Source organism: Canis lupus, chromosome 16 (assembly GCF_003254725.2).
Source record: "Canis lupus dingo isolate Sandy chromosome 16, ASM325472v2, whole genome shotgun sequence".
NCBI classification, from domain to species: Eukaryota; Metazoa; Chordata; class Mammalia; order Carnivora; family Canidae; genus Canis; species Canis lupus.
In genome coordinates, this window is record NC_064258.1 from 41,858,596 (window position 1) to 41,878,476 (window position 19,881).

The 19,881-nt window shown below is 39.5% G+C and overlaps 2 protein-coding genes across 7 annotated transcripts in view; one reads left to right on the forward strand and one right to left on the reverse strand.

Moving 5' to 3' along the window:
- The window catches only part of MTMR7 (myotubularin related protein 7), a 172,189-nt gene extending 170,083 nt beyond the window's left edge, over nucleotides 1-2,106 (reverse strand). For 2 of the 4 annotated variants that reach the window (XM_049095075.1, XM_049095074.1), the window contains exon 1: nucleotides 1,768-2,105. The gene's annotated coding sequence lies outside the window, so the exon portion shown is untranslated. Of the gene's footprint in view, nucleotides 1-1,767 lie in introns of all 4 variants that reach the window. The other 2 variants (XM_025470417.3, XM_025470346.3) reach the window with 2 other exon arrangements.
- A 293-nt stretch (nucleotides 2,107-2,399) lies between these two features.
- SLC7A2 (solute carrier family 7 member 2) overlaps nucleotides 2,400-19,881 on the forward strand; it is a 68,165-nt gene continuing 50,683 nt past the window's right edge. For 2 of the 3 annotated variants that reach the window (XM_025470014.3, XM_025470135.3), the window contains exon 1: nucleotides 2,400-2,537. The gene's annotated coding sequence lies outside the window, so the exon portion shown is untranslated. Of the gene's footprint in view, nucleotides 2,538-2,955; nucleotides 2,974-19,881 lie in introns of those variants that run through there. The other variant, XM_025470081.3, reaches the window with a different exon arrangement.

The window sequence follows — 19,881 nt, forward strand, 5'->3', positions numbered from 1 at the left end:
CCAAAGATTTAGAAGGAAAAAAAAAATGGAGGTTTTTAGCTTTGTCTTCGCTGAAATAGCTTCAGGATAATGGAGTCAAATTAGAACTAATAGGAATCAACTCCGGTCTAGGTAGTTAAAGTAATTCCCTTATTTGTGCGAGGTGAGATTTACTTTGGGTTGTATTTGGCAAGTGTAGGAGTAAAGGGTGTGTAATTTATTCAGCTCCAAAAGTCCCTTGAAATTCCCTGCAATTTCATAAAACGTAGCAGTTCAGATGCACAAATGTTTCTGAAATCTTTGGGACACAACCACCTAGATCATTCCTGCTACTGAAAAATGACTAAGTTGGATTTTCTGTTCCCTCCCAAAGGAGGAAGCTTGACAGATGCAAGTGAAAAGTGTAGTACATCAGACACGGTGAGGTAGAACGAGGTGGGTGAAAATGTGACTCAACTGGGAAGAGGATGCAAATTCCATTCTGAGTAGTAGGAACAGAACAGTGCATATGGAAATGAAGATGAAGATAGAGTCAAAGTAGCTTAATCCGTTTCAAGTGTTTTGTTTCTACCTATGGCATTTCCTTGGTTCTCCTAGTCCATCTTAAAGACTCACGATAGATCCATACACATGCCATTCTTTCTACGTCTAAATACATTCTAAAAGCTGAGAAACAACCCAAAAATGAGACGTGGGATTCACAGTTAATCAATAACTTCAAAAAGGAAAAAGAATACATAAGTCAAAGACTCTAGTGCATCAAGATAGCTATCAAACATTGTGCTTATTAGAAAGGACTTGCTCATTTTTGCTTAGAGATGAAATAGCTTTTATTATTTACACACATGCACACAATGTGTTCTTGTTTCAGGAAGCACCAACATCAGATAGTCAGATTACCAGATAAACTCAAAGATTGGTATTCTGACTAAATTGGCAGTTTCTAAATGTCAGATAGATTAGTTTATCTCAAATCACTGTGGTGCAACCTCATCACAGACTGTCCCTTGAGGGTGTTTAGATAAAAATATATGGGGAAATAATTTCTTGTATTTAAAATAGCAACCTGTAATTTCCTAAGAAAACCAGGTGGAGAATTTTATATCAGATGCCTCATCCTTAGAAATTAGACAAAGTCTCTTAACATCTTGAATCTCCTTCACCCCTTGATGCAAATGCCTTCTAACCCTTATGGGACGGAGTAAAATTGGTGTCAGTATCAACATGTATCACTTTCCTCTATATCATTAATGATTAGTTGTATAAGTAATCTGTTTTATATTGTAAAGCTAATTTTATATTGATTTAAAAAAAAACCTCTCTTACTTAGGACATTTACTAGAAGAGATAATAAATATCCTTACAGTTGGCCATGCTACTAGACTTCTAGTTCTTCCAAGAAGCCCACTGATGGCTTCAAGGAGGTAGCTGGATTCTGGAAATAGTCACTGAGATCGTGTGCATGTAAGAGTTTTTGAAGTCCCAAATCTTTAATCAGATTCTGTTGGGAACACAGGTCTTAAAGAAGTTAGGCATGATTTAGAATGCCACACATAAAAGTGTACGTGGAAAGCTTCAATATGAATCTGGCGCTTTGCCAAAGCTAATAGTATTACTAGTAGATGAATAAGAAGACATCTAGCATAACCTTTTTTTTTCTCCTTTAAACTGAGTCCTAAAAAAAATAAATGAATAAAATAAAATAACTGAATCCTTTGATGTTTAGCATAATATTCAACAAAATAAGGCAGATCTTTCTATCAAAGGAAAATAATAAGACACACTCACTGTTCCATTCAGGCCAACGCTTTGCCTCTTTTCGGATTAAAATTACCGAGGGTTTCACGTTGTGCCTTCAACCTTATCGGAGGCTCCTAAAACAGACAATAGCGCAGGATGAGGAACCGTGATTGCGCAACTTCTGCTCTGGCTTTTTTGGAAAATAGCAGATGTCATTTTTCTTATCGCCCACCCTAAAATAGTCATGACAACCTAGTCACACTCCTGGAATTTTCAGAATAGCAACTGCACATTTTTTTTAATGAACTTCCACGGTCTGTATTGGCGGGGTGGCGCCACCGGGCGAAGCGGACTCTGGGCTCCCGGTGACCATATCGGTGCGTGGCACGTCGTCGTTCTGCTTCTTAACGAATTCTTAGGAGGATGTGACAAGGGTCGCGGGGACGACCCCCGCCCTGGGAGGGGCTGCGCCTGGAGCGACCCGGGGGGGGGGGCGGGGGGCACCGCCGAGGCCCGCGCTCCAGGCCGCAGACCCGCCCCGCGGCGCGCGCGGCCGCCGACGCCGCCTCCCGGGAGGACGGGCCCGCGCGGCCGGCGGCCCGGAGGCAGCGCCCCGCCTCGCCCCGCCTCGCCTCGCCCCGCCCCGCCCCGCCCCGCCCCCGGCGCGGCTACACACAGGGGCGCCCACGTGCCCAGCCCGCCTTCGGCAGCGCGGCGGCCCGGGCGCTCCTCTCCGCGCCGACCAGCGAGGCGGCCGCAGCTCGCTCGGCCTCCCGGAGCCCCCGGCTCGCTCCAGCCGCTCGCCCACCACCGCCCCAGTAAGTTGCCGAGTGTGCGGCCGCGCGGAGGGGCGGCCCGGGCGCGGGGGCCGCGGGGGCCGCGGGGGGGGGGCCGGGGGGGCTGCGGCGCCTCGCCCCCGCCAGCCCCGTGCAGCCGCGCGCCCCCCCCGCCCGCCCTGCACCCCGAGGGGCCCGGAGACTCTCGGTTTACACTTGGAAAGGCGGGCAGCCCGGGTGGCTCAGCCGTGTGGCGCCGCCTGCAGCCCGGGGTGATCCTGGAGGCCCGGGATCGAGTCCCGCGTCGCGCTCCCTGCGTGGAGCCTGCTGCTCCCCCGCCCGTGGCTCTGCCTCCCTCCCTCCCTCCCTCCCTCCCTCTGTGTCTCTCTCTCATGAATAAATACGTGTAAACATAGAAAGGCGCGTGGAGCTGCGGGAGCCTTTCGCGTCCCAGACCTGAGCGGGACTGGAAGGACAGGTAAAACGTGCTGCGTGCGTGCTTGAGCTACTTGCAAGGAGAGGGCTGAGCTGCGAACCCGTCGGGGGCGGGCTGTGCTCTCTAAAGCCTATGTCGTGCGGTCGTCAGCCTCGAACTCGAAATGCCGTCCCCGAGGCTTAGGCAATCGCCAAGCCCGTCGCCGCAGAGTGATCCATTCCTCCGCGGAACTCTCCAGCATGTCTTTACGCGTGTCCCCCCCAGTCCGTGGAGTAACGTCCTCAGGGATGGTCATCTTAAAGATGCTTACAAATACGCTCACGGGAAGTCCTGCACGTCTTTATCAGTGCAAACAGTTGCTTGGGTTGCTTAGGAGTTAAAAACGTTCAACCTATTCAGACTTTTCATGCGTTTATGCAGAACTGCCTCCGGAGGCGTTTCGTTGACCCTTAGGGCTGGTAATAAGGTTTAATCGAGTCGCATGTGCAGAAACAATCATACTTTTAATGAGGGTTTATTTAGAGCTCTCAGAATGTTGAAGGGAGGGGTGCTGCTGGCATATCGGGTTAGTGGGTATATGGCCTCTGACTTGATACTTCTGCACCCTTGGCTTGGCAAGTCCTTAAAAACTTCAGTCACCTCTTTTCCCTCTAAGCATTAATAATGATCTCTCCAGGAAATTGCAAACAATTATGTTTGTGCTCTTTTTCTAAGGGATGTACGGGATAAGAATAGTTTAAGTGTATACTTTCTTACAGCTGCTTTTTCCCTTTGTAAATCAAATCCTTTTTTTTTTCTTTTAGTTGCACTAAAGCCTAATATGAAATGACGTTTTAGTGCAGAAGAACATATGCATTTTTTATTTGTTCCATTACTCAAAAGTTCCTAGTTGGTTACTCTGGGTTAATGCTGGGAGGCCACATTATTTATGATTTTTTTTTTTTTTTTTCTGTTTTCTCTCTTGCTCTCACTCGGTTTCCATATTGTTCCCGATTGGGGAATGACATTTACCTTAAGGCATTACAATCTTTAAGGGTGTGCCTCAGCCTTGGAGAGACCGGAGTAAAATGCTGCCTGGTTATCTCCTGGGATTCAGTTTGCAGAATCCTTGGCCTCTTTAGCACGTCCTCTGCAAAGCCCTTTTGATTCCAGAGTCTCTAATCATTATCACTGTAAAAGAGAGTCTGTAAAAGAGAATTAGAGGCTGGGAGGGGAGATAAGGTAGCTGTTGGAGTTTGAAAAATCTGGGAATACTCTGGAGTTTTTCATCTTCTCATATATTTTTGGGTTTTGTGCATATGCAACTGAAGACTTTTCAAGTTCTTGCTTTCCACTACAAAACTACTCCCCTTTGCAGAGTGGGAGGGCCTGATCTCCGTTCTGCATGGCTCACCTTTTGTTGTCTTCCCACGCCTCCTTGCTGAAGTTCTCCTCGCTTCTCTTGGCTCTTCCGGCCAGACCTGGATCCTCATCTCTGGCTGTTTCTGCTCTTTCAGAAGAGCCCACTTTTACAAAGGGCCTTCTCCCATAGTTTTCCTTTGGTGACTACTTTGTTTAGCTTAGTTTCTGTCTTCCCTTCTGTTTTATTTGCTTGCCACTCCGTATATCCCCATCTGTATACCTATGTAAGTATTTTTTTTAAGTGTTCAGGGCCATCTGCTGGTTTTCTTTTGATGTCCTTCGTGACCAACTTTCAGAACAGAGGTTTGGAAACACCCTATGTTGCTATTTGTTTTATTATTTCCCCAAACATTATATGAACACATTGATATTTTTTTAAAGATTTATTTATTTGAGAGAGATAGAGCAACAAAGTGCCTGAGCGAGGAAGAGAGGGAAAAGCAGGTTCCCTACTGAGCAGGAAGCCCGACATGGGGCTTGATCCCAGGACCCTAGGATCATGACCTGAGCCGAAGGCAGACGGCTAACCAACTCAGCTACCCAGGCATCCCAACACATGGATTTAAAGGACTGGCTTCTTGTAGACCACTTAAGGGAATATCATACATTTAAGACAAAAGCAGAATTTTCAGTTGAATATCTTTCTAAATAGTCACATGTTTAGTACTGTGTGCCTCATTTGGAAGTTTTATCATCCAACTGAATACTGAAAAACTCAGTTAACAGTAGGATATCACTTATGTGATACAGCTCGTCTAAATGATTTGGAAAATCTGTGTGCTTAACTTATTTCTATACCTTTAATCTGAGTATAGAAAGCCACACCGATAAAGCCTTGATTAAAAAAAAAAAAAACTTCATGAAATCGTTCTTTTCATTGTCTTTTGTTTTAGTAACTTTTCATTCTGTTGCCTAATGCAGTGTCTGCACGTGGCACATGCTTGTATGTCTTATTGTTGAGTGAATGCTAACTGATTTCAATAATTTGAGAGAAGGTGTTATGTACATCTTTGAATGTATAATCCCTCCTTGAAAATTGTTGGATTCCTACTCTGTAGCAGTCACCGGACCACCAAAAGTAATGTGTCGCTCCAATTTTGAAAGGATTCTTCAATTAGTTTTACATTTGGGAAACCCTTCATTGATGGATTTACAAGTAGGTTTTTTGTTGTAATTTTATATAAAGTTACAATACTTGTAAGCAGATGACTTGAGTATCATCTACACCAGAAAGCGAGTGAGGAACACACTCTTTAATACATGGAGAAGCTGGTGCTTCCTAGTCTATCGTCAAAAGCACTTGTGCTTGGCATTTTTGTTTTACTGGTAGTAATAAAATTGTCATAATTCTTCTTATGTATTTCACTTACCTTTTTGGCTGTTTTAGAAGTGTTATCTGTGGCTGTGGAAATAATGTAGATGCTGTTGATAAAAACAAACCAACAACTGGGGGTTCGTTTCCACTAGACTCTAAGTAGACGACCAGGTTCTCAGTAGCTCAGTTAAAATAGTCAAAGCATGATTTATCTATTAATTTTTCCTTTTTTATCAATTTTTCTTGTCTAACTTAATAAACATATATTAATCTGTGGAAGCATGCAGTGTTCTATTGGGGTTTTTTTTGTGTGCTTATTGACTCTTAAACTTTAAATGTTTGTGGGAATGGCCTCTTCTGCCATGAGTTAACCTTCTCATTGGTAAGTACCATTAGTATTGACTTTAAGATTTGAGTTGAAGTGGTTTTTACTTAAAAGACTGGTTTTAAATATGTGGGTCACATCTCTCTGTTCCTATTTAGACTTTTACTTTGGATCTTTCTGCACAGGGAAATCTGTGGTTCTATTTTTCTGGGTGTGTATGGACATAAGTTCTTGAAAATATTAGGTGTCTCACATCCAAAATGGAATTATCAGGCTACCATGTCCTATTTGATGATTTCATTCTAAAGATGTCATACATTTGATTTTATGCCTCTCTCCATCCCCCTTCAAAAAATAAAATAAAAAATAAAATCCATACTAATTTCTGGTGTTACGCATTACTAACGTTCTTCAGAACATGAGCCAATCTGGGACTTGGTAGTAAGGCAGATGATAGAAGTACATTCCTTAACATTTCTTCCAGGAGTGTAAAAAAAAAAAAAAAAAGCCCTATGTTGTATTCATTTTTGGAATATTTTGTGAACAATATACAGCAAAGAATTTTTATGTCCCTTGTTAATTCTTGCTAGTTTTTCCCACAGTTCTGGGGAAAATTCTTTTCTTTTCTTAACCCAATCTGGCTTCAGGAAGCCTCCCTAAGTCTTTATACAATTATATGTAATACAATCCTGTTCATGCTGTCACAGCCTACTTCCTAGTGAGCCTACTGATCATGGTGGGTGGAACTTCACATCACTGGGGATGTCGAATGATACTGTAATTAAGAGGCTTTCACTTTATACTTCTACTTTTGCTCCTCCCCTATTTTTTTTTTTTACTTCAGATTTTAAGATATGTGGATCTGTTCTACTTAAAAAGAAATGATTGTCTCTTCAAAAAATCAAGAAAGAAAGTACACCTTAAAGCTTCTTCTTTTTTTTTTTTTTTTTTTTTTTTAACTTCTATGTGGACCGAAAAATGTTATAGGAGTTGGTACTTTAATCATTAGAAATAAAGATTGGTTGGTTAGAGTCTTTTTTTGCCTTGGCTCTGGGTATCTAGCTGTCATATTCGTAAATGATGATAGTCACTAGCGGAATATGAGAGAGTAGTGTAAGTAATAGTGGAATTAAATGACTGTATATTGAACCTTAAGGGAAAAAATAGGGTGTCTGCATGTTCAGCCATGGTTTTTTTACACTCAATATGAACTTGAGGCAGATTTTCAGAATCCAACTCAATTTCTACTTTTAAAAATCACACTACAATCTCTAGAACTTGAAATATCTTTGAGTGGTGGGAGTGGGAAGTCCTCTCTGTATCATATGCAGAGTGTATTTTCCCAAAGCATGTGGGTTGTATTCCCTCCCTCTCCCCATTCATGCTGTCTGGCTTCCAAAAGAAGGTATGCATTTAGTAGAAACAACTGGATTTTATTTTTGTGAAATTAATATGCAAAATTTACCACAACTCATATGCAGAATTGTTAATATTCAGCAGTTGTGTGTGCATCCAAGTTATTGTTTTGCTACATTAGGATTGCCTTGGAATAGGAAATACAACTTTATAACTTTGATTCTAAGAATATCCTATGAGATACTCTATTTGGAGTCTTCCAGGAACAACAGTTAGTTAATCCATTTTGTATGATTATGTGTTGTATATATTTACTGCCCAGATCTGGAGTCCATAGAGAAGCAAAGAATAACTTAGTCCCTGTTTTCTGGGCATTGACCACCCAGTGAAGAAGGTAACAAGTAAACATACAATGGAAACAGAATGATAAAGCTACCATATGAGTGACACAGACAGCTGAAAGTTTCAGGACAAGAGGATAACAATCTATTCTAAACTTTACTTTCTAATAAAAGTACATGTTTGGTTTCCGACATAGACTAAATGCCCAATCATTTTAGGTATTATCATCATTACCATCACTGTTATTGCTGTTAAAGCCAGTCAGTCTTCTTTCTCCTTCTAGGTGCTCTTTGGTAAAACTTGAGTCACTTGAACTTGAGTTCTGGCTGAGCAGTTATTCACCAAAATATGCATTTGGGAGGGCAATAAGACTTATACTGTGATTTTGGCAAAATTGTGTATCATTTATTACCCTGGACCTCTAGAAGATTATGTTTAACTGCAAATTCAAACTACCCTGACGGGTCTTAGAAGAAAAGTTAAAACACATTAGGAGATTATAGTTTAGAGGGAAATCTTGAAAAATAAAGCCATTCCAAAAGTGCAATCAAATTAAGAACATGAGATTATTTTAATTTCTCACTCTAACAGTTGAGTTGTTACATTAGGCAAGCATGACACATTTATGCAAACTTAATGAGTTTAAAACCCATAAAGGGCCTTGTCAAGAATGGAAAGGTCAGGGATCCCTGGGTGGCGCAGCAGTTTGGTGCCTGCCTTTGGCCCAGGGCATGATCCTGGAGTCCCGGGATCGAATCCCACGTCAGGCTCCCGGTGCATGGAGCCTGCTTCTCCCTCTGCCTGTGTCTCTGCCTCTCTCTCTCTCTGTGTGTGACTATCATAAATAAAAAAAAAAAAAGAAAAGAATGGAAAGGTCATAAGAGGTCTTCATCCATCCTCCCATTATTGCTTCTTGCACAGAACACCCACTGAAGATAGGGAAGGCAGTCCCTGTCTCCAGTCTAGTGATAGCTCTGATCTTTGCTTTCAGCTTGGAATGGACAAGAACCGGAGAAAAAGTGCTGATAGCTGAAGAGATACTATCCCACATTAGAGAGGGAAGAGATATTTTGTTAGAAGAAAGCACATTTAGTTTAGTGTCCTACTGTTGACCTAGTAGAAGCAAAAAAATGTTTTAAAAGAGATTGTACAACTAAAACTATATTGACCACAGTCTTCAGTTGCTGTCAGACGTAATTCTTGGGTGGCACGTGATAGGGCTCCATGAAGACATGGGGCTGAGTGCCATGGAGTGCCTTCCAGGTTTCCAGGTTCTTGTGAATATACTGTTAAACAAACAAACAAAACACCTGATCATTGTTCCTGAGGGGGGTTGGGGTGGGGGGGAAGGACGGGTAATTAATTTACATCTTTAGTGTACTAGACAAATCTTTCTATTTCTACTTAGTAAAAATCACTTCACAAGGTTTTTGTTTACTAGACCGTAGGTACTCAGAATTCCATATTCATTTGTAGCACTCTATTGTCATGCCGCTACTGATTGGCTCATTTATGACCATTAATGTTATCTCTAAGTTTTTCGGTTGGATGGTGAGTGGATATTCATTTTATTTTTATTTTAAAATACAAAATGAATAAATAAAACTTTAAATAAATTTCTCCTAAATAAATAAGCAAATAAAAGTCTTTATAAATGTCTTGTGTTTTTCCTTCAAGTAGAGAATGTTTGTATTGAATGAAATTTTCCTCTTTCATTCAGAAAAGCAGCTTTCTTTAGAGTGACTTTTTTTTTTCTCCTGAAATTCACTTTATGTTCACTTCCATAATGTTCCTGGTCTCTTGAAGCAAAGGATGCTTACCATTTTTGCATGGGCTCATAGTCTGCAAAGATGTTTGCAACTGCATACAAATCTAAAGGAAAACTCACTGATAGTTTGTGTCAACTTAGATGTGGAAAATCTATGTCCAATAAATTCAGGCTAGTCTGTGTAGACTTTTTATATGCTTTTAATGACCATGTTAACACAATTTTACGTTTGTGTTTGAATCCAACAGCAAGTTTTAAGAAGTTTCTTTAATTGTATTGTTATTTGAGCAATTGTTTAGGAGACATTTCTGCGAGACTTAGATCCAGGGGTGAGCTTTGACACTCCATCTTGAAGGCTCAAGACTCTGGAGTGTCTTGGCCATGTTAGGACTCTTAATTCTTTTTTCCAGGGCAGTGTGTGCAAGAAAACGAAGCTGAATTGACTGTTTCTAAACAAGCAAAATGAGATTGCTATTTCAGTTCTCAGGTTTGACATTTGCATTGACCTAAACTTATCTGAAGGAGTTGGCAGAAGAATAAGAAACGTCATTCAAGTCCAAAACATACTGAGAGTTCACTTTGTTCATCACCTAAAACAGGTGGCACTGCTGAGTGTTTCAATGAGTTTCAGCTTGGAGTAAAAATTGAGCACCCACTCTGTGCTGTGTGGATGTACCTCATGAATGAGATGGCTCCAGTGAATCACAGTTTAATCTCTATGAAATTTGATGGTATTCAGAGTTACTTCTCTACCAAATCCTCTCCTCTTTGGCCCCTCAAACTAGATTACAGATTTACATGACCATTTTTAGAGGGGAAGGTAGGGGAATCATATTAATGTAATCATAGTAGAGTCATATTAATATTCACAACTTGAGGTCCTTGCTGTTTGAGCAGTCTCTGAAATTTAACTGTCCAACTCTTAAAAGATTGGACAAGTGAATCAAATGGGAGAAGTAAAGTGATTCAAGTTGAAAAGGAAAGATTGCATTGACTTAGTCTTTTCTAATGAAAGGTTTCATGACAGGCTTCATATAATTTGGATCAGCGGTATTTGAATGAATGGTAATTACGGTTTTTTGATAGAGAAGAAGCCCCTCCTTCTGTCCATCTTGATTCTGTTTATATATATTTTTTTATATATTTTCATGGAAGGAAGACGAATCTCACATATACATGAAAAATACAAATGCCCCAGTAATTCTGTGTAATGTATCTGGCAGTTTAAGCTGCCCTGAATTCATACCTGGGGCTTTAGGACCCTGTGATTCAGAAGCCATTTCAACTCCTGGGAGAAGTACCTTAGGAAAGAATGTTTTGGGGCAGGATGGGGCCTTCTTGGGTCATACATCCTTTCTTCTTGCTGATTTAAGGCTGCTCTTGGCCTCCATGGAGAAGCTGAGAAAAGGCTCAGAGGTAAGTGTGGCCCTGGGAAGCTCCAGTTAAAAGCTATGACAGTAAAAACAATGATGACCATTCTCATTTGTGCAATGGTGAAAGCAGTTGCCTGCCCTCAGAGGGGCACTTTGGACTTCACTTATCTCCAGCATCACCATCTTTTTTTCTTCCAAGTTCTCAGATTCACAGATTTCTATGCCCATCTATGGGCCAGGAAATAAATTTGATTCTAAACTGAGCTGAGATCACTTTAATTGAACAGTTGTAAATATATATATAAATGGGAAGGAAAAGAATAATGGAGGAGAATAGTCCACGCCCTTTCTTCTTATCTAAGATCAGAGCATCCTTGGAGAGACACCTGAAATCCAACCTTATGGCTCAATGTCAGTCTGATGTGGATTTTCTTATAGAAAGTTCTGGAAGTTAATAAATTTACAGTTTAATGGGGCTAAAGAGGTCATGCAGAACTAAAGAGTAACTAAAAAGCCATGCAGAAGCTTAATATTGTACCTAATGAGTAACAGTGAAGCAAAGTCAAGAATTTTAGAGTGGATTTCTCTACTGAAATTCTTGTCTTTCACAAAACTTGCTTTGTAAGTGTTTACGATTTGTAATGTTTTGTTGCCCTCTTTAAATGCATTACGTTGGTGACATAGTGGTTGTGTAGGTTGTGTAGTGGTTGTGTAGGTGGAGTGGGATGAATACTTCTGTATTCATCAAGAAAAGAGCACAAAGCACATTTGTCGCTATTGAGAAGCAATAGTGGGTGTTGATAAAATTTGTAGTACTAGAACTTTGAAAACGTATCTTGGACTGGTTTTAAAGTCACCTGAAACAATTTCACTTTAAAACAAAATCACTTTTTTATTAGATGATAATACATAAATAAGTCTCAGTATCCCAGAAATTTGATCCTACCACTGGAAAAAAGATGAGATATTGTTATGGTAGCTGGGTTTGTATTCCAAATCCCAACCTTACAATGCATTGGAAACTGTAATTTGTGGGTAATTTGTGAAGCTTTGGAAGTGTTCATCTCCATCCTCCCTGGCCGTGGATGGTTTCGGACTCCTAGCACTTGTATATGTCAGCCAAATATAGTGCTAGACAAGTTTGAAAAAGAAGGGGGTAAGCTCCTGGAAAAGACATTTTAGACTTTTCTTCTAATAGGTGAAGACATTGAGATCCTAAGAAGTGTAACTTCTCTGAGGTCAGACAGCTAGGCTGAGTGAAGACCTGATTTCAAGATTTTGATGGAGCAAAAGCCCTGATTTATATCAGGCTATTCTGCTTCTGTGAAAGCAAATCATAATCATACCACTTATGTGGTAGGAATTTTATAAATGAGAATCAAAGTACAATTTTAACTTTAGCTTTTAGATTTTAAAATTTCTTGGAAATTAACATTTGAATAAGATGTTTTCATGTAATGGCATTCTTAGAATGTGAACAACTTTTTTTTTTTAATAGCTTGCTTTTACAAAAAAAAAAAAAAAGAAAAGAAAAATGTAATCTTAACCTGAAAATAAAATGACTTTAAAATATGGGATCTAAGCTATCTAAAGTCATTAGCATTCAAACCTCCTAAGTGGTGCTTTTAAGCAAGTAAGTTCTGTTTGGAGTGTTGTTGTGCTATCTTTTTAAAAAAGAAGCTGTTTGATATTTTGCTTTTTCTGATTATCATAGGTAACAGATGGTTTGCACTTAGTTCAGTGAACCGAACAAAGAGCAGACTTTGCATAAAATTTCTGTTGATGATGCATTTTATCTCACTGAAATAGGTTGTAGGAACCTTCTGAATAATGAATAGCATATTTACATTATTCTGATCTCTTTTGCTACAGAGTACAAAAATGTAAAGGATAAACCTAGCGTTGCCACTTTAAAAGTTATACAATATTTAAAGTATTTTTTTTATTCTGACCACAATACCAACTCTAGGCATGTTGCATGCCCCGACTACTTCCAAAACTGATAAATTGCTCCGGTCATCTTGAAAACTCCAGGCACTTTGATCTCATTGAACTACATTGGAATAGTAGTAACTTCATTTTTTTTTTTAAGGATTTTAAACCTTAAAGCCTTGAGGATTCTATCATTTCTCTAATCCCCCAATTTTGAAATTATTCAGGACAGCTAATGTTTGACTCTCTGTTAATCAACCAGCCTGTTCATGGTTTTTGCTTAACTCTTGTGTGACATCAAAAGGTGGAGGTGATGGTGACGGGAGGCAGGCAGAATGATGTGGCTGCTGCGGAGGTGAATTGGTGAGTGAGGAGTGCAGACACCAGCCTTTTGGTGCCAATGGTAATTGAAAGCTCAATTGAAAACTTGACTTCGTCACACATAATTTTAATGCATTACCTATTAGACCAGGGAAACTGGCAAAGTTAAATCATATAATTTCACTTCTAACTTTGTATGCATGAATCAGAAGTCAGGCTGTTTTTAAGAAGTGGAAGAAAAGTGTCATCTTCTTGAACCAAGTGTAATTTTTATTGAGTGAAATAAAAGATGTAAAAAGAATGCAAGAATCCTTATTCTTTTTTTTTTCCCCCACCAACAAAATGATGTTTGTAGAATCGTGGATTTTTTTTTTTTTAAGATTTTATTTATTCATGAGACACACAGAGAGAGCCAGAGACATAGGCTGTGGGGAGCCTGATGTGGGACTCCATCCCAGGACCCTGGGATCACAACCTGAGCCGAAAGCAGACGCTTAGCCACTAAGCCATCCAGGTGCCCCTGTAGAATTGTGTTTTAAGGCAGAGCAAGTAATTTTTCTCCAGTATTCATTTCAACAGAACTTATGCTGCAGTTATTTTCTAAATTGAATTTTCCACATCTTTGAAAGCATAAAATACCACATTGCTAGTTTTAATAAATCATGAGATTCTAGGCTCAGAAGGCACCTATACATTTCATTCCAAGCAGAATCATGCCTAGCCACTCCTCAGAAGTGTGTGTATATAATGGAAGAGTGAGCTGGAGCTTGTATATGTGCAGACATATCTGCAGAAAAGTCAAAATTTCCTAACTGATAAATGACAATGTTTTCATGTTTAAAAACAATAAAACGCTGAGAATATCTATAGCTGTAGGAAAAACCACATTTTCTCTTAATTCCCAGTAAATGCTAATTTTTTTCCAACTCTATTTCAGTGCTTAGGAAAAGAGGGGCTTAGAGCATCAGAAGATCCATCCCTTAAGTTCCTTTCCCGCTCTAGAAGAAGAATAGCAAGTAGATAGTTCCTGTTTATTATTCCCTAGGTTTTCCTACCAAGAACTTCTTGATGTCTTTTCTGACCGTATCAAGTATGATACCACTCAGATGTTAGAGACTCTGATATGTAGCTGGGATGTAGGTGGCCTCTATAGCTGCTTAAGATGATTCAGCTTGTAATCAAGGAAGCATTTATAAGCAGACTCCAGGTTTTTGCCTCTCCCCCGCCCCTCTTAGTCCTCTTGTCCTCTTTTCTTCTTTTTCCTCCTCTTGGTCCTCTTCTTCCTCTTCCTCTCCCCTCCTCCTCTTTCCTCCTCCTTTGTCTTCTCTCCTCCTCCTCTTCATTCGCTGTCTTCTTTTCTTCTCCATCCTCCCCCTCCCCCTCCCCCTCCCCCTCCCCCTCCTCCTCCTCCTCTTCCTCTTCCTCCTCCCTTAATTATTCTCCTTCTAGTTGCAAGTGAATGGGCAAACTATCTTGTTAAACCTGAGCCTAGTGCTCATCAGAGACTTAGCCATCAAGGCTGAGCTCTTTTGTAGACCGTGCTCTGGGTGTCATCCTTAACTGTCTGCTTTCCTTGGCATCTGAGTTGTATTTTCTCCTTTGGATAAGGTCAGCCTTGAAGAACATTGTTACATGCACTTGGCAGAGGCTTTAGGGAGCTAGTGTGTGTGGAAACAACATCTGCTTTTCCTCCTCTTCCTCATTCTCTTCCTCTTCTCCCTTTCCCTCAAGCCTCTTTCTAAATGCTAACTTTTGGATAATGGGCAACCTTTCCAGAGCATAAAAATGAACAGTGAGTATAGGGAGGGTAATTCTGTGAACTTTTTAAGAAAAATCTGCATTTCCATCCATTTATAGAATACCATTAACCTTGTGTGGAAGAGCACCTTGTAGTTACTCAAAAAAAAAAAGGCTGATGTGTTTACTCAAGAAGTATGCCTGTGAGTCATCACTTTTAGTTACTGCTTTTCCAACTAACTTTTAAATGGAGCTAGTTTATGACTTGAATTAGAGTAACATGGTTACTCCTTTTGGAAATCCTTTTATTACCAGTTACTACATTTGTTATTACCATTTACTACCTTTGTTATTATAGAAATCATTCAAGGGATAGAATTCAGTGAATTTGGTTTGTTTTCAAATAAGATCTAAAACCTTAATCAGTATATGTTTTGAAAACTATTACATTTAAAAAACCTCTACTGGCAGAACATATTTCAGATCAGCGTTATCAAGGGTAACAACCATCTTACATGGATTTGCTGCTACGAGGTAATTAGATTGGGGGTTTTATGAAGCCTAAATAGCAACCTGTCATTGAAAAAATTTCCCATTTACAACATAGGCCCTGAAAACTAGAATTTAGAGAGTTAAAACCCATACTAGGGCCACCTCTTGACAAACTGGGACATATGGAACTAACGATTGCACCACAGTATTTGGCTTTCTTTCTTTCTTAGATTTTATTTATTCATGAGAGACTGTGCTCGCTTCGGCAGTACATATATTCATGAGAGACACAGAGAGGCAGAGACATAGGCAGAGGGAGAAGCAGGCTACCTGCAGGTAGCCTAATGCGGGACTCGATCCCAGGACCCCGGGATCATGCCCTGAGCAGAAGGCAGATGCTCAACCACTGAGCCACCCAGATGTCCCTTTTTGGCATTTTTTAAGCAAATGTAATGTTTGGCTCATTGACCCAAAGAAAACTTTAAGCTTTATAATTTCATTTTTTCCCTTTAAGACATATGGCCACTCAGTAGTTACAAATGCCCACCAAGTGCAAGAGTTTTCTGTGTACTTATACATAGACACAATTTTAAAAAGGGACATGTTCTTTGAGCTTTTAGAACTTACACTTTAGGTCAAACTTACTAGTATCTCTATACCCAAAACAGAGTAACAAATGACATGGCTTTTTTCTAAGCCCTAGAGACATACACTTCAATATCTATCATTAAAATATAGAACCCAAAGTGCCAGGGTGGCTCAGTTGGTTGAACATCCAACTCTGGGTTTTGGCTCAGGACATGATCTCACAGTTGTGAGATTAGCCTGCGTTGGGCTCCACACTCAGCAGGGAGTCTGCTTATGATTCTCTCTCTATCCTCTCTGCCCCTTCTCCCCATTTGCACATGCTTCTCTCTCTCTCTCTCTCTCTCTCTCTCTCTCTCTCTCAAATTAAAAAAGAAAAGAAGCCCAAGTTGATCTGGAGTAAACTATATATAGCCTTTCTCAACAGTCTTAAAGTCTTTTTTCTTCAAAAAAATTATGTTGAAATACAAATGGCATAAAATTTACTGTCTGAACCATTTTTAAGTGTACATTCAGTAGTGTTCATTCACATTTGTTGTAAAACCAATCTCTGTAACTTTTTCATTTTTTAAAACTAAACTCTATACCCATTAAACAACTTTCCCCCCCTCTCCTTTTAATCCCAGATAATCATCATTCTGTGGATTTGACTTCACATAAGTGGCATCAAACAGTATTTGTATTTTTGTGACCAGCTTATTTCACTTAGCATAATGCTCTCAAGGTTCATTCATGTTGTAGCATTTGTCAGAATATCCTGTTTTTCTTAAGGCTGAATAATATTCTATTGTGTGTTTAGACCACGTTTTGTTGATTCATTTGCCAAAGGATGCTTAGATTGCTTCCACCTTTTGGCTGTTGTGAATAATGTTGCTATGAACATGGATGTGTAAATATCTTTTTGAGTTGCCATTTTCAATTTCCTTGAATATAGACCCAGAAATGGAATTGCTGGATCATGTGGTTATTATTTTTTTTTTTTTTAAAGAATTGCTATACTGTTTTCCTTAGTGGCTGTACCATTTTACATTCCCACTGACAGTGCAGGAGGATTCTAATTTCTCCATATCCTTGCTAACACCTAATACTTTCTGGGTTTTTTTAGTAGCCATCCTAGTAGGTGTTAAAGTGCTTTTATAGTTACAAATTGTCTTTAAACTAACTAAATAAAAATAAAATCAAGTGTTTTACCTTTATTCACACAAAAAGAAATTTAAAATATTGCCTGGTTATTTTTCTAAGATTTGAAAAGTTTCCGTTTATTCTCAGGATAAGTTACCTTTTGTATACATCTATGTGATAGCATAGGTCAGTAAAGAAAGTCCTGAGCTTATCTCAATCCACAAATAGCATATAAATGGCAATAATATGCATGCTCCACTCTTACAGGATTGCTTGGGAGCAAAAGGCCCTCTGCACATTCATGAAGCTTCCTTGACCTCACAGAAGCTCCCACTGATTTGGTCCCAATTTCCTGGGTCCAGGCATATAATGCAAGTGAATGAAACTGGTTAGTGCAAAATAGTAAGGTATGTGGTGAACTAGAGGGCATTTTTTAAAAATACTACATGCACTAAAACATAGGTTGGGAATTGGGAGGAATGGCTGGTGAGGAGCCCATCAGAGTCCCTGACGTTGTGAAAAGAGTCAGTGTGGCATGAGAATGCGACCCAGAAAAACAACAACAACAAGAAAAACTATTTTTATTCTAGCTCTCTTTAAATATGCCAGAACACACTGTATATAAAGCAATTCCAAATATCTTTTCCCTTCTTAAAACTGCACATAGAAAGGAAGAAGCTGGGAAATATGTAACAGCAACTGATGGCAGTTGACTCCTTCTATCTAATTCGGAAATAACTTAAACTTTTAAGTTTTCCAGATTTCCCTCTCCTCTTAAAAGTTATTCTGAGTAGAAACAAAACTCCACCTTGCCTGGGTAGTATGTCTTTTCCCTGCTTCTTAGTTTCTATATTCATCTCCTAGGCTACCTTCACGATCCTTTCATTCAGCCAAAAATGTTGCCTTGTGAAAATGACCAATTAAAGCCTCACCTTCCAACAGATGTTACGGTTTCAAATTTATGAATCACAACTACCTTACGTATTGGAAGCATAACAGTAATGAGGATAAAAGCAGTGCAGACGCTGATAAATTTTACTGAAATGAGAAAGATAATATCTCCTCTTAGTGTGTGATCTGAATATTCCAGTGTTAAGCATTGTCATCATCTGGGCCAAAAGAGTAAACGATAGAGCTTTTCTTTCTGGTCTTGTAGGACATTGGTTTTTGCAGGTACATTGTTGGAGCTACTCTTAAAGGCAGGACCTATTCTTGTGATTAAATATGCTCTATAGGGGAAAGGGGAAAGAAAGAGGAATCACAGTTGTTAGCCTGAAAATAGACTTATTGCATCAGGTAAACCTTTAAACTTGAGAAAGGATTACCAAAGCAATATTTATTTGATCTGAATAGCGGATATGTAATGGTGTAATACCCCTTGACACTTTCCCAAAGTCATCACTATTTTGAGGACATACTTTGTGGGGGTTTTTGTTCTCTAGTCACTGCACATTTATATGACTGCTACTTTTTGGAAGAGGGTAAAGATGAGGATGATGATTGGGATGGGAGATTTCTTAATATTGTCCTTGGTGTAAATTGTCTATCATCTGACTGCTGGTTTATACATTCAAAGAATCATGAAAAAATGTAGTTTTTTTACCCATAGAAAAAGAAATCATATCATTAAATCAGAGAATCCGAGTTGGCAGATACCTTAGCTAATACCCTTTTAACTAAACCTGGTTCTGCAAATTTATGGATCATTCTGAATCACCTGTCCTCTGTTTAAAATAATGACAGAAATCTGATACCTTTATTGGTGGATGATTTTTTATGGGTAGAAACACTCTTTATTAGGTCTGTATTTTATTGGGTCAATATTTTAGTCTTTTTTGTATTACGTCCTTTATTTGTTTTGTCTCCTAGTATAATATGGATAATGTCATTGTCTTCTTACAGGTTGCCATTCACATACCTGAAGAAAGTTACCATTTCTAAGTCTTTTTCTTCCCCCAAGAGTGAAAAGAAGTGAAATGTAGAAATAATACTAATTTATTTTTCATAAATTCTTTGCTTTTTGCCAGACACCTTTCTTGTTTATTTAATCCTTGTAGCAGTTCTGTTTCAAAGATGGAAAGATGGAGACTCCAGGGACTTGCCCAGACACATGGCTGGTTAACTCTCAGGCTTATAGGCTGGGCTTAGAGCGGGGTTCTCTCTGGGCCCCAACTACATCCCTGCTTTTCATACCTGAACATCTGCTGCTGCTTTCATTGCTCAAGTGGTGACATGGTTTCCAGACCCCTCACCATATCCCAGTCACTCCTTACTAGACAAACTTGATCAACACTTAAGAAAAAGATGGTGTCAATCATCCATTTGGGAATTATTCGAGTATCTGCTATGTGCCAGGCATTCTGTAGGTATCTAGAATATACCTGTGAACAAAGCAGTCAAATGAAGTCTCTGCCCTTTTGAAGCTTCTACGTCATGAGGGTTTACTTTCAGGCCCTCGCCCCTGTAACCAGCACCCAAGAGGAGTCAAAACAGGAGACCAGAATTAGAGCAGCAGGCTCTGTGCCATTAAGGAGTTAAATGGGAATTCTATATAAAACTTCAGATGGTGTATCAAATACGTATCTAACATCTCTGCTCATTTCCCCCTTTTCATCCCTTCAGACAGATTGCTTGTGTGGATTAAAAGCATAATGTTGACTCCTAATGAATTATATCAGTTAATTCCCAGGCGCAAAGCGAGGGCACAGAAAAGCTTTTGGTAATAGAAGGGAAAGGTGCCTGATGTTATCAAGGCCATTTGGAGGAAAATCTAAGCAAAATTAAAACATGAAAGATGTGATTTGTAGAACCACAAGACTTCATTTGTTTTGAAATAATGTTTTGAATTTAGAAGTATGGGGAGAATTGAGAATATTAGGTA